Genomic DNA, 12,709 nt, shown 5'->3' with positions numbered 1-12,709 from the left:
TTCTGTTTGAATATTGACACTTTCTTCACTAGGAAGAAAAATGATATTTAGTACACAGTAGCCTAGGAAATAATTACAAGACATTGAAGTGAATTGGAAATAAAAAAAAAAAAACAGGAAACAAGCCCCCAGAAACTAGGATCATCTTATGCCAACCTGCATTTCACCATGGTATTCTATATAATTTTTCTCTAAATTTAAAAAGCTAGCAGTTGCCCCTAATTTCATAAAGCTGTAACTCTGCCCTCTAAAGCCTTGGTAAAGCAGACTAATAGAAATACTTGGCACACATTGGTTACCTAAGGGAATAATAGAACTATTTGCTGTAGTCGTTTGGCAAAAGGACATAAACATATGGCTTTGGTTTATGTTCAGCACTGCCAGTTGTGCAAAGTTGCATGGATGAAGTATACAACAGCAGTGACAACTCAGAAATCAGAAGTGAGAATCAAAATAAATCATACTCATTACAAAGTTATTCAGGCTTGTCTCTGACTTAAGGTTTATTTTGCCACTGCATGTTTTCAAATAGTGATTTCAACATTGAAACATTATCTGCATTTCAAAATTATGTATACCCTGCAGCCAGTTGTTGATAATTTATGTTGTACTTTAAGGTTTGCATTCAATAGATGTACTTGCTCATTTTATTTCCCAAGAAATGAATACATGTGACCTAATTATTTCCATGACATTCAACTTCCTCTGATAGAAATCATGAATAGCATTGTGTAAACTAAAGCAAAAGTTTCAAAAATTTCGAAAATAAAGATGGGATGACTACTTTTGTAAGATTAATCAATATCAAACAACAAGGTTTATTTTCAGTAGTAGTCTTAAAGAACATCCACTTTGTTTTTCTCCTTTCTGGCTATCAACACATGATTAAAAGAAAAGAAGAACATGTAACTTTAAGCCACAGTACAAATAATGTTCCTGAAAATTCTGTCTTCATATCTTCTATTCTTTTTCACTTCCAATAATCAGAATATATAATCTTTCTCTAGAAGTTGCTATATTTGTGCTTTGCATTTTCTTCTTGCTCTGTAATTATCACTATCAGTCTTTAGAGAATTCTTAATATAAAAAAAATGAAAGCTATCTTAGAGTGACAGAAAAATGCACTTAGCACACATATATACACAGACAATTGAATGCTGCTCTGTACTTCCAGATAGGCTGTAGGAAATCTTTTGCTTTATGATACTAAAAAAAAATATTTTTATTTATGACAATATTTCCTTTTATTGTGTTAGATTCTTGAATAAGTTGTTGAAAAGAAATAGTAAAATGTGGCTACTAACAGCATTAAAAAAATTTGCTGTAATGGTATTATCTGTTGTCAGGAGAGACACACACTGTGTCATGTCACCTTGGAGTACAGGTACAGCACAGAGATATTTGCAGTGCACAGGTCTGACTTCAGTTTTGAAGTCTGTGGCTTTAGAACTAAGGACAGGTTTGTGTGCCTTACAAGTCATCATTCTTTTTCTGACTAAGTTCATTAGTCTAATGATAGATGTAGACGTTACCTCTATACAAACATACGTAGATTACAAACAACAGAAAGTAGAGAAAAGCTCTTCTTCTTTTCAGAGCTCTCAAAATCAGCAAAGTTTTGTCATTGAGAAGGCGCCTTCCACATTTCCTTTTTGAAAATCGAACATAACTTTTTGTTGGAAAATCACAGGAAAATGTCAACTTTATACACCTTACCTCCAGCTAAACTGGTGATTTAGTTACACCAAAGGAAAGTGGCCACTCCAGGATCATGAAATGCGCTTAGGTGAAGTCACTCATGCTCGTCCAAAGAGCAGAGCAGAAATTAGAAAACGCTCTTTTAGGAAGGTCCATTTCACACTTACATGTATCAGTAGCATTGTCCTCACAGCATCAGCTATTTCACAGTAATGTGCTGTAAAGCTATCCTACCAAGACAGAAGTAACAATTTTGGTTCTGAAATTGAGAATTAAAAATGTGGAAGTAAATTGAAATAATTACTTTTATTATTATTATTATTATTAACATTTATTGCACATGCCCTGTTTCAGTTGTCATATTCTTGGATTCCATTGTATCAGTGCATGCGCGTGTGAACAGACTCTGGGCACACACAAAAAAAAACAAACTCAGAGCCAAATTCTGATTCTCTCTCTCAGGGTATTTTCAGGTGTTGCTTTTGAGACTTCTTATTGCAGTGTAAATAAAAGTAACATTTGGTTTTTGCAGCCAGGACCTCTTAAATAGTTTGCTGAGAATGTATGATTGATGCTTTTTCACCAGTAAATTCATCTGGGGAACATGAACACGCTGTAGCAGTCACATAGTGAGTTACTTTAATTTCAGCCAAGCAGAATTTGCGGTATCGTCAGTGACTCCAGTCCACTTAATGGGATCTAGTTACTGACTTACCTTTCTGTCTCAACCAAAAATGAAGGAAGGAGAGAGGGACTATCATACTGAAATTCACAAAATCAGACAGAAAGCATTCATAAACAGTGAAATTTGTCAGAACGTGCTTTTAGGAAAGGCATTCAACATTAACATCTACAATAAATTTCCAAATCACAGAAATATGGCATAACTGAAGGAACTCCAAGGCAGGCAGGCACTTATTTTTTAGCTGACTTTCCTAATGATTTAGGACTGTATATCTGCTAACTCTCTTTTTGTCTCTGTGTTTCTGACTATTATCTCCCACTAATTATTTTGAGTCCATTAGCCAGTTTCAGCTAAATTTGAAAAGAAAGTGCTTAGATGAATCTAAATCCTGTCATATCAGAGAATCTACTTATAAGATCATAGAAACTAGCTATATGATATAGTGGAATTAGTTCCACAGTTCATAGAATTCCTTGTTGTCATTATTGGATTTATTTCTACTTGTGAGTCTTGCCACTAAAAAATATGGGAATGCAATTCTCAATAAAAAATTCCTGGCTATCACTTAGATATTATTCTGATGGATAAAAACATTTGCAGGAGGACGTCACGTATGGATTTTTTGCAGACAAGAACAATCTATCTCTGATGACTGTTTGTCTCAAGACAGCATGTGTACTGGTAGGTAGGGCTGACCATCCCTGAATTTGAAAGCATGAATCACCATCCAGAATCCTTCAAATCTTTCCAGGACACAGCAGTAATAAGATATATCTCTCAAATTCAAACCCAATAGCAATTCCTTCATAAAAAAAAATAAATAAACAGGCAGAATTTCTTATTCAGTTTAACACTTTTATTGTTCCAAGGATGTTTAAAAGTTTGAAGCTGATACTTCTTGCTGACTTTCCGTGGCTGCAATTTCATGTAAAACAATCGCTATGCAGATAAAAATCAGAAATCAGAAACTCTGTTCTTTTTTTTTTAATGTCATGAAATCTCTGAAAAAAAAAACAATTAAAAAAGAATAACGTATTTACATTTTGAGAATTTTGATGACATACAGTATTCAGTTATTTTTCTATAAGTTTAAAGCTAATGATGCGTGGGACTTTCGTAAGTTGTTTTTATGCAATATAGGCATGATAATTCTTTTAGTATGTGGCTTGCAGTGGGCTAAACAGCACAATAAATTTTAGAGTTGAGTTGATTAAACATCTCTCATAATTTCAAATTATTGCAAGGAAAGAAAATCAATAGAAAAATCACCTACATTGATTTTATTGTTGGTTTTCACTCATTGTTCAGTTTTTAAATATTCATCACAATGTAACATGCTATTTAGACCAAAGTAACTGCTGTTCAGTAGGAGCAGTGGACACTTTCTGTTTCATAATTAAAAGAGCAGCACTGTGATTGGTGTGGTATTTATTATGAAATGATGACAAAGGAGTACCAGTGGTTTTAATAGTTTTAGCTTACAGGAGCTGTTGTTAATTTTGCCTGTAGAGTTGCAGGTGAAATAATGCACAGTGGATAAATAGTCTATATTGGTTTAACTGAACATAATATATAGTGTGTTCTGGAGTTGTTTGTCTCAATAGACTATAGTAATCAAAAGTAATGAACCTATTATGTGCAGGACCTTGGAGAGCATAGAATGGCAGTAAAAGTGTGGCACATAAAAGGTTTATTAAAGGAAATTAAAGTCCATCATTGCCACACCTGCTCCCCTATTATAAGTCTATGGCAGGTCAGTGCCTTCAATCACAACTCTGCATCAGAGAACAGAGCCATGTTTCCCATTACCATTGCAGTTGCATTGCTAAAACTCATCCTCCAGGTTTTAAGCATAGTGACAACTAAAGGCTGCCAGCAGCACTACTATGTAAACACAAACCACTTGTGTTACTTCCCTGCTAATAATCAAGATCAGATGTAAATTTAAACAGAGAAAAGATAACATTATCTGAGTTTGAGATGCATTTCAATCAATTTATACTTTCATTTCAGATATCACTAACCTGGGTTCTAGAATTAGACTTCTTCAAGTACACGAATAGCCTTTTCAAATACTTGTGTTCTCTCCTGCAAATAGGTATTTTGATTCCCGTTGTTGCATATGATGTGAAACCACAGCAAAAAGGAAAAAAACAGGAAAACAGAGAAATGTTTTCTAACCTCTAGCAAGGCTGACTTTATTCTTTCTTTCTCAGGACAAATTTGTCAGATTCTGCAATGCTCATTCAGATTAGACCTTCAGAACATCTCAGTTATCTGAGTCATGAAAAGCTAAAAATAAAGCATCCTCAGATCTTCAAACTCTATATATAGAAACAGGCAGAAACAGCATCCTGCATCTTCCCTCTGTGGGGCAAATCAATACTACTGATCCTCGGGAAAAAAAAAAAAAAAAAGAGTGAAATAATGGAGAGGGTCTGTCCACATAGCTTTTTGTCTTGCCACCTTTTGCAGGAAAAAAATTCACAGTTGTCAGGCACAAACAACTTCTGGTACCCACAGAATCTAGCTACCTATTGCCTGAAAGAGTTACATAAATCATATGCTGATGTATGTGGTTGTTCCTGCATATTGATCTGTGGAAAGTTGGATCATTACCATTTCACAAACGGAAACTGAGATTAAAAGCAAAGATAGATAGTAAGATACTACCATAATAATAAGAAGAATTACAGAGTTCCTGCTGCTTTGCCTAGACAAAAATTCCTCATGACAGATTCTTCCACACGCCTCCGTGGACGTACTCAACATTACATGGTTATGCAATCTGCTGTATACCACTGCAGCTCTTCATGAAATCTTAATCCCTTTGAATTTCAGAGGTTTGTAATAAAATCCATGGATTGAAAACCTGCCCCTACAATTATGGGTCTGGGCCAGATCCAAGACCAGAAGGTACATATTTCCACTGCTGGTTTAGATGTAGCCAAAAGTGTAAAAGTGTCATGCAAACAGCCATTCTTGCAAGGTCTCTCTTATTTCAGTTAGAAATCTGGTGGCAGCAGCTCATCCTTTTTTTTTTTTTTTTTTTTTTTTTTTTTTTTTTTTTTTTTACTGTGAAATACAAACCTCATGTTATGTTCCCCCAAAGACTCATACACATCTGTAATGGTTTCTTTCACCAAAAAATCTATGAGAAGTGTTTAAGCAATGAAGTGTTGCCAAACTGGACATAGGTAATAGCAGTCAAGCAAGAGGGTTTCATGCTCTAAGCATGAAGTGGTCAGACACAGGTTCGATTGCAGCTATTCTGATATGCTTCAGTTACAACAGTTATGTAGGATGAGGGTAGGCACCAGGGTTTCTGGGACCTTTTCTTCCAGGAGGTGGATGCTGAAAGCAGCAGTCACACAACATTGCCATTTCTAACCTTATGCCTTCAGCTAACACCTGTAGACCTCGTCATTAAACCTTAAAGAGTCACTCATTACCATCACTTTATTAAACAAATCTGTGCCATTAAAGGTATCTCCTAGGTATTTACTAGATATTCACAGATGGCTTTTTATCTCTTTGACAAGATTAATAAGGCATGATTATTCTTCTTTCTATTACTGTCTAGCCTTTGGAAATGTGAAAAAAAAGCACTGGAGAAATTTTTTCTCAATGGCAAAATGAATGAATTAAAGACTTTGTGTTAATATTACAGATGGATGCAGATGGGGAAAATAAAAAGCTGCGCACACGCTCAAAAGGAACCAAGGGTGAGTTAGCAAGCACATTCCACGACCCTGTGCCCAGCACACCATGAAATACGATAGTTCTGTGCACAGTCCGTAATGTGCAATAAGAGAGTGTGTAGCTTCCTTAGGGTTGGTTTTTTAATCAAGGCAGGACACAGACTGCTGACATTAAGAGGCATGATGTTATTAGCTATGGCTTAAAGAAAAGCAGAAAAAAAACCTACTGTATAGTATTTTCTTTGAGCTATTTCTAATGAAAATAAAGCTTATATGTTTTATTATGCAAACGTACATTTTCCATAGGGAGTAGAGATAGACAATGTTGGATGGATTCTTTCAAAATAACATACCAAACTTTGTCTCAGCCAAATGAATGTTACTCTGCCTATTGTCATTAATTATCAGTAAATTACCTGTGTAAATGACCCAGAAGTAAATTTACTTTAATCAAAAGGTGCAGATGTATTCAATACAGGAGAACCCTGTGCTTTTTTAAAGAGCTGGTACCTGTGTTTGATTTTGCAAAGTTATGACAGAGTTGTATTTCCAAGCTATTCCTCTCTTTTTGTAAGGAACAGATGGAAATGCAATACTGAGAGATAAACAGGCCCTTAATGATCTCAACATCTGGAAAACATGATTGACTAGCAATACAGTCCTTTCAGGAGAATAACTTTTTATATTAATTCATAACACTCTTTGTGACTCTTGATAATGATTGAAGAATTGAGATATGTAAAAATAAATGTCAAAGATTTGCCTTCCCTGCAAGCATTTTTGCTTATGACTGTTTTCAGAAGCATGAAGTATCCATCTTTCAATCTGATTTTAAAGGCAATTTTGCACTGTTGTTAGTATTGTAAAAAAGAAGGACTAGTTTGATTAATTGACATAACTTAGAAGTTCTAGGCGGTTAATATCATGCCTTCAGCTTGAAGCTGTAGTCAGAATGAAAAATTAAAATGTAGTTTGGCTTAGTTTTCTAGATTCAAATGACCAAAGGGATGTAACGTGCTAGACTCCACTGAGAAAATGACAGAGAGGATATGAGGTGGAATGCTACTCACTGCCCATAGATGAGGTGATAAGTACAAAAATGATAAAAATATCAGTTCTTTGAAGCATCTCTCAAAAATGTTCTCTGAAAGTAAAAAAGTAAAATCATAAATATTTCAGAAGTATTATAATAGAGGATTTAAAGTTACTGGATATTAAAGATACTGAGGAGGGAAGTTATTCAAACCTCAACATTAGAGTATATCTTCTCTGTAAAAGAGTCTCTCTCTGAGCTAACAGACAAATCAAATTAAATTGAGGATTTTATATTCATACTCTTTTCACTTAAGAAGATAATTACACCTTTTTAAAATTTATGGATTTTCTTTATATTTTTAATACACATGCACACACGTGTATATGAACCAGTAGTTCTCAAATGTTTTCCCAGAAGCAAAAAAACCCACAAAATCTGCCTGTGCAACATGAGAACCACCTGTTGGCTTTGCCAATATGCTGCATACCCTTGTGTGGGCAGGTATTTGTAAACACCCAGCCTTCGTCATTCGCAAATTTAATTAAAATTCAGAAAAAGCAGAGATTTCTTATGCTTTCAACAAACATGTGCCTTTCCTCCTATTTATTTTTTCTTATTATTTTTCTTTTTTTTTTCCAGTGAAGATTATGTTCCTAAAATAACTGTGAGAATTATATGTTCATTTAACATTTGCCACTGGTAGCTACAATCCTATGGTTAGCATGAAATAATCACCTGTGTTTTGATAGCTGTTCCTCAGTCATCAGATAGGCAGGTGCAAGGTCGCAGAAAGCACAAGTCTGGAAGTGTAAACTAATTCATTCTTTCCTTTTGCTTTTATTAACAGTTCAAGTGGACTCTATAGCTCAAGAGCTCAGGTAAGAACTCGTCATTTATTTTTTTCAATTTTATTTTCTGATTTTATCGATAAATTCATATCCAGGATATTGCTATAAAATAGAAAATCCAGAATGTGAAGACATTTAGCTTTGCTCTGACAAAAGAGTGTTCTGATGCAGATACACTTTTTAAATGCACAAAAAATAAAAGCAGAGTTTTGGGAATAATTATGCAAGCTTAATCAAACATAACGCAGAATTTGCAGGACTCCAGTGTGTTGTCTTTATCTGCAGCCTATGTCAAGGCACACAACAAAAAACTATGGCTTATGATCAGTCTTCAGTCTTATTTTTGTTGTAATAAATATAGTATTTTAACATCCGAACATTCCAAGAGACATAAACATTTATATGGTTTCTATTGGATGGCTTTTATAAAACTGATCGTCTCTGTATATTTCTGTAAAAATTCTAAATATGCTCATTTAGTACTTACTGAGTTTCAACATTTTTAGAGATAGCAGCAAGTACATTTCAAATTTGTGCAGAGAATGGCATTTCAGTCAAAACTATAGATTCCACAAGGATATACAGACCATCAATAATCTAGTAAAATTTGAATATTGCTTTCTAAATTTTATTAATATGGGCATCAGTTCATAATAGCTGGTCCAAGAGCATAAGAAAAATATTATGGAAAGACTGTTATATCTTCAGCACTCAATCTCCACAAAAAGAGCACGTAAGATTACATTCAAGTTTTCACTGATACAAATTCACTCCTTATTTCTCCTGAGAAAAATATTTACAGTAGATGCTAATCCCTAGAGTTATCCATCCAAACCACAAATACTGCACTATAAATACTGAAAACATTTTTACAAAAAGCTCTTAGAAGTTTTGCTCAAATTAATTTAACTTCTCATATTCAGTTTTCTTTATCACACGAAACTGAGCTGCATAGCAGGCATCTGAAGTATGTATCAGTGGATTCTTCTATCTAGGAAATAAAACCAGCATCACATGATTTATTTGATCAGTCAGAATGCCACTCTCTCTTAATATAGGGCATGAAATACTTAGAGGAAGTTTTTTTGCAGTTAAGAAATATGAGGGCTGGTCTGAACGTAATGTCTCCCATTTTATTATGTTGGCCCACAGTGTCAAGAGGCAGATTTTGGTGGTATGGCAGTAGAGGCTGAACCTTCCCACCAATATCCCATTACATTTTGTTGCCATGCAACAGTTGGCAGTAAAGGGGCAATCTGACAGAATGGCATCTGACATGGAAGTACGGATGAAGCAAAGGTGTGTCACTGAACTCCTCCATGCGGAAAAAAAATTACACCTATTGACATTCATTGGTGCTTTCTGAATATAGAGACCAAACAACTAATGGTGATGACTACGTTGAAAAGCAGTGCTTTGTAGCTGAGAATCTTTGCTATCAAATACGTTATTGTGCTCTTCGTATCCGTTGTCATTTCATGGAATTAAATAGGAAGAATTACTTCTAGAGCAACTTACATATAATATTTGAAAGTTTTGTTTTATAATAAAAATGAGGAAGTTGTAATCTTTTTATACATCTTCAGCAAGTGTAATGGTGAATCACTCATTCAGCTCTACGCTGAACCTCATTTTTCTGTATGGCTTCTGTTTCCTGAGATTTAGTGCTTCTCCTTTTTCCTCTGTTCATCCCTAATTTACACACCAGAAGGATGTATTAATCCAAAGAGGCAGTCATCCAAAAATGAGGATGGTCCATGTGTTCCTCAGAGAAAAATGTTTGAAAAATAGAGGATATGCAAGTTTCTGCAACATCAGAGAAGCTTTAATTCATGCATTATCAATTAATATAGGTTTTCCTAAGCAATTTTAGTTTTCTGTATGAAATACTTGTTTTAGGAACTACTATGTCACAGATTGCTTTTTCTGCCAGTAGTGTGGAATGCATCTGAAAAGAGAATACGGTGGTTTAAAACACTGAGTTAAGCATCCAAAAAGTCATTGTCTAGATGGTAACTTGGTATTTGCAATTTCTACAAGCCAAAATTTCATATTGTGTATCTCAGCAGTCAAATGGCTTTACTGACATGAGAGTCAACTTTTGTGTTTTTATTTGTGCATGAAAAATGAATCTGGAGGTGCAGGAGCTGCCTTTTGAAAACGTAGCCTTTGAACATATTCATATTACTCATACCTATATTATTATGGGAGAACTGTTGAATGTTCCTCAAGAAATAAAGAATGAAATGGTCTATTGTGTTCCCTGGATACAGATATTGGAACTACTGTCTTTTCTGACCAAGGTTCTAAACACTGTGTTGGATGAGAAATTTAAATCCATGCTTAATTAATTTCCCCTTTTCCCCTGGCTTATCCTATCTGACAAAGCACTTTTGCACTCCTTATTGAGTTTCTGTTACAAAGTGCCTTGGGATACTTCTACATGAAAGGCACTACATAAGCTTACATGCTCATATTGTATTATTATTAGTTTTGTAACATTGATTGGTTCTAGAGCATTTGTTAGCCTTTTCTTATTCTGCAAGTTTCACAAAAATAGAGAATGAAACAAATATAAAGTAAAACAAAGAGCTGCAATTACCAATTAAATTCAATAATGCATGAAAATGTATCTCAGCTACATTTCAAGGATTGCATTCTTGCTTGAATTCTTAATGGAATTCAACATTAAAAAAATAAAAGGTATTGATTTTAGGAAAGCAAAAATTTCACCAAGAAATCTGCCTAATGGTTTTGCTATTATCCATCTTTTCCTGAGAAATATGACCATCGTTCTGCTTAAAAATTAAGTTCTAAGACAAACAACAATTTCAGTTCCCAGGTGATTTGTTGTTGTTGTAGCTGTTATTCTGTTGAGTAAAATAACTAAATGTTCTCTTGCAGTGCGCTGAGTTTTTATAAGATAGTACTTTTCTTCCACCTACATTCCAACTATATACAACATTATTCCTATTTAAATGCCAAACTTGCTCTGATGTCATGTAATAATATGCCTTGAAGTATTTCAAATTTTAAAATCGTATAATTTTCTTCACACATAAATATTATTAATATTGTTGTCAGTAGTTCAGATTTATAAGACTTTTCTTCCTGTATCTACTGTATAGGTTATAGTGTTGAAGTGTAGTATGCTAAACTAATACGACACTAATAACCCTTCAGTACAGAACCATTCCTCCTGTCAGCCTTAATTATTTACTTACAAACTACATGGTTTGTACTTTTTCATACAGGAATGTAGTGCTTTGGTCATTCCATTGGTAGCTCAACAACACGCAAGAAGAGTTCAGTTTTTATCACAACCTAAGCATCACAAAACAGAACAAAATATAATGTGTGATAGAAATGAGTTCTGAAGCCAGGAGTTTTCTGTCTCATACATTCAAGTTTGAGTCTGACATTTTTCAGATGTAACATCTCTGTTGAACCCATCAACAAGAAGCAGAAAGAAGAGGTCTTCGCTTAGATTATTTATGGACCACTGAAAGGACCAGGACCTTCAGCTGTGCTAAGGATTAGAATGAAAACCAAAGGGAAGTGGGGAGTATTAGTATGATGCATTCTCATTACTGTGTTCTGTTTAACAGATGGGATACAGTATGATGAACCATCTGTAGGTTATGGAGTTGCATCTGGGTCAGACCAAAGAAGAGCAAATTGGATTGATCAAAGCATAGGATTACAAAAGCATGGATCAGTTTGGCCAGATCCATATCTGAATAGAAGGAGTTTGGTTTCAGGTTAGACACAGGTGAGAACAAGTCTTTCTGGCTTCTGTCCCTAATGATGAAAGAAGACTCCACCATACACTTGTGCTTCAAGTCATGGAGAACATACCTGCTTTCTGGTGACTATAGTTACACTTCCTGTTACTCTTTCCCTTACTATCAATAGTGTTAGAACATTTCTTCAAAAGGACAATTTCTTTAAAAGTAAGAAAAGTTAATTTTTACCTGGAGCCCTTGTTTCATATGTGAGACATTTTAGATATTCAGATTGCTTGAAACGTTCAATGTTAAAAAAATATAGATATGAATATCTTGAGTGCTTTACCAGTAAGATGACAGAGCAGAGCTGCCTTGGATGTCTCTTTGGTAGAAGAAATAACTACATTACCAGCTAATGTACTTATTTATTTTGCAATTTGGAATGTTTCACTGTTTTTGTCTAAGTACTGATAGATGGTATGTACCATGCTATATCTGAAATCTAATTTCAGACAGCAATGGCATGAAGATAGAGAGTTTGAAACATCAAAGAAGATTTGGCCACTCAGGAAGTTTGTAACATGAACAAAAAATGCCTAGCTGCATTTAAAAAGGAATGACTCACTGATAACTCTTTTTGTGAGCATCAGAAAATAAGCAGTTTTTATTAAAAGAATGTCTGTTAGATTACCTCAGAAAGAAGTGAAACCTCTACTTAGATGATGGAAGGAGAAGTGGGCACGTGAGATAAAATCATACAAAAAGGCTGAAAGACTGTCCTCAGTAAGAACTGCAATCATGATTGATTTGTGTAGCTATCACCCTTGCAGCACTGTTATCCCAAAGAACTGCCAAAAAGTGAAACACTGACAGAGAAAGCCATTTGTTCCTAGCCTGTATGTAAAAAACTCTCAGGATTCTCCTTAGTTTTTGGCTTCTGGTTCCACAGAAGTTGCTAGTGGACTTATATTTTTGGAACCCACTATGATAAAGCACAGTTCTGTTGGAGCATG

General features: G+C 34.7%; 1 protein-coding gene across 1 annotated transcript in view; it reads left to right on the top strand.

Annotated features, from left to right (window-relative positions):
- ST18 (ST18, C2H2C-type zinc finger) overlaps nucleotides 7,643-12,709 on the top strand; it is a 66,989-nt gene continuing 61,922 nt past the window's right edge. Inside the window, exon 1 of the mRNA XM_021387978.1 lies at nucleotides 7,643-7,998. The gene's annotated coding sequence lies outside the window, so the exon portion shown is untranslated. The remainder of the gene's footprint in view (nucleotides 7,999-12,709) is intronic.

Source organism: Numida meleagris, chromosome 2 (assembly GCF_002078875.1).
Source record: "Numida meleagris isolate 19003 breed g44 Domestic line chromosome 2, NumMel1.0, whole genome shotgun sequence".
NCBI classification, from domain to species: Eukaryota; Metazoa; Chordata; class Aves; order Galliformes; family Numididae; genus Numida; species Numida meleagris.
This window is presented reverse-complemented; position numbering and strand designations above follow the sequence as displayed.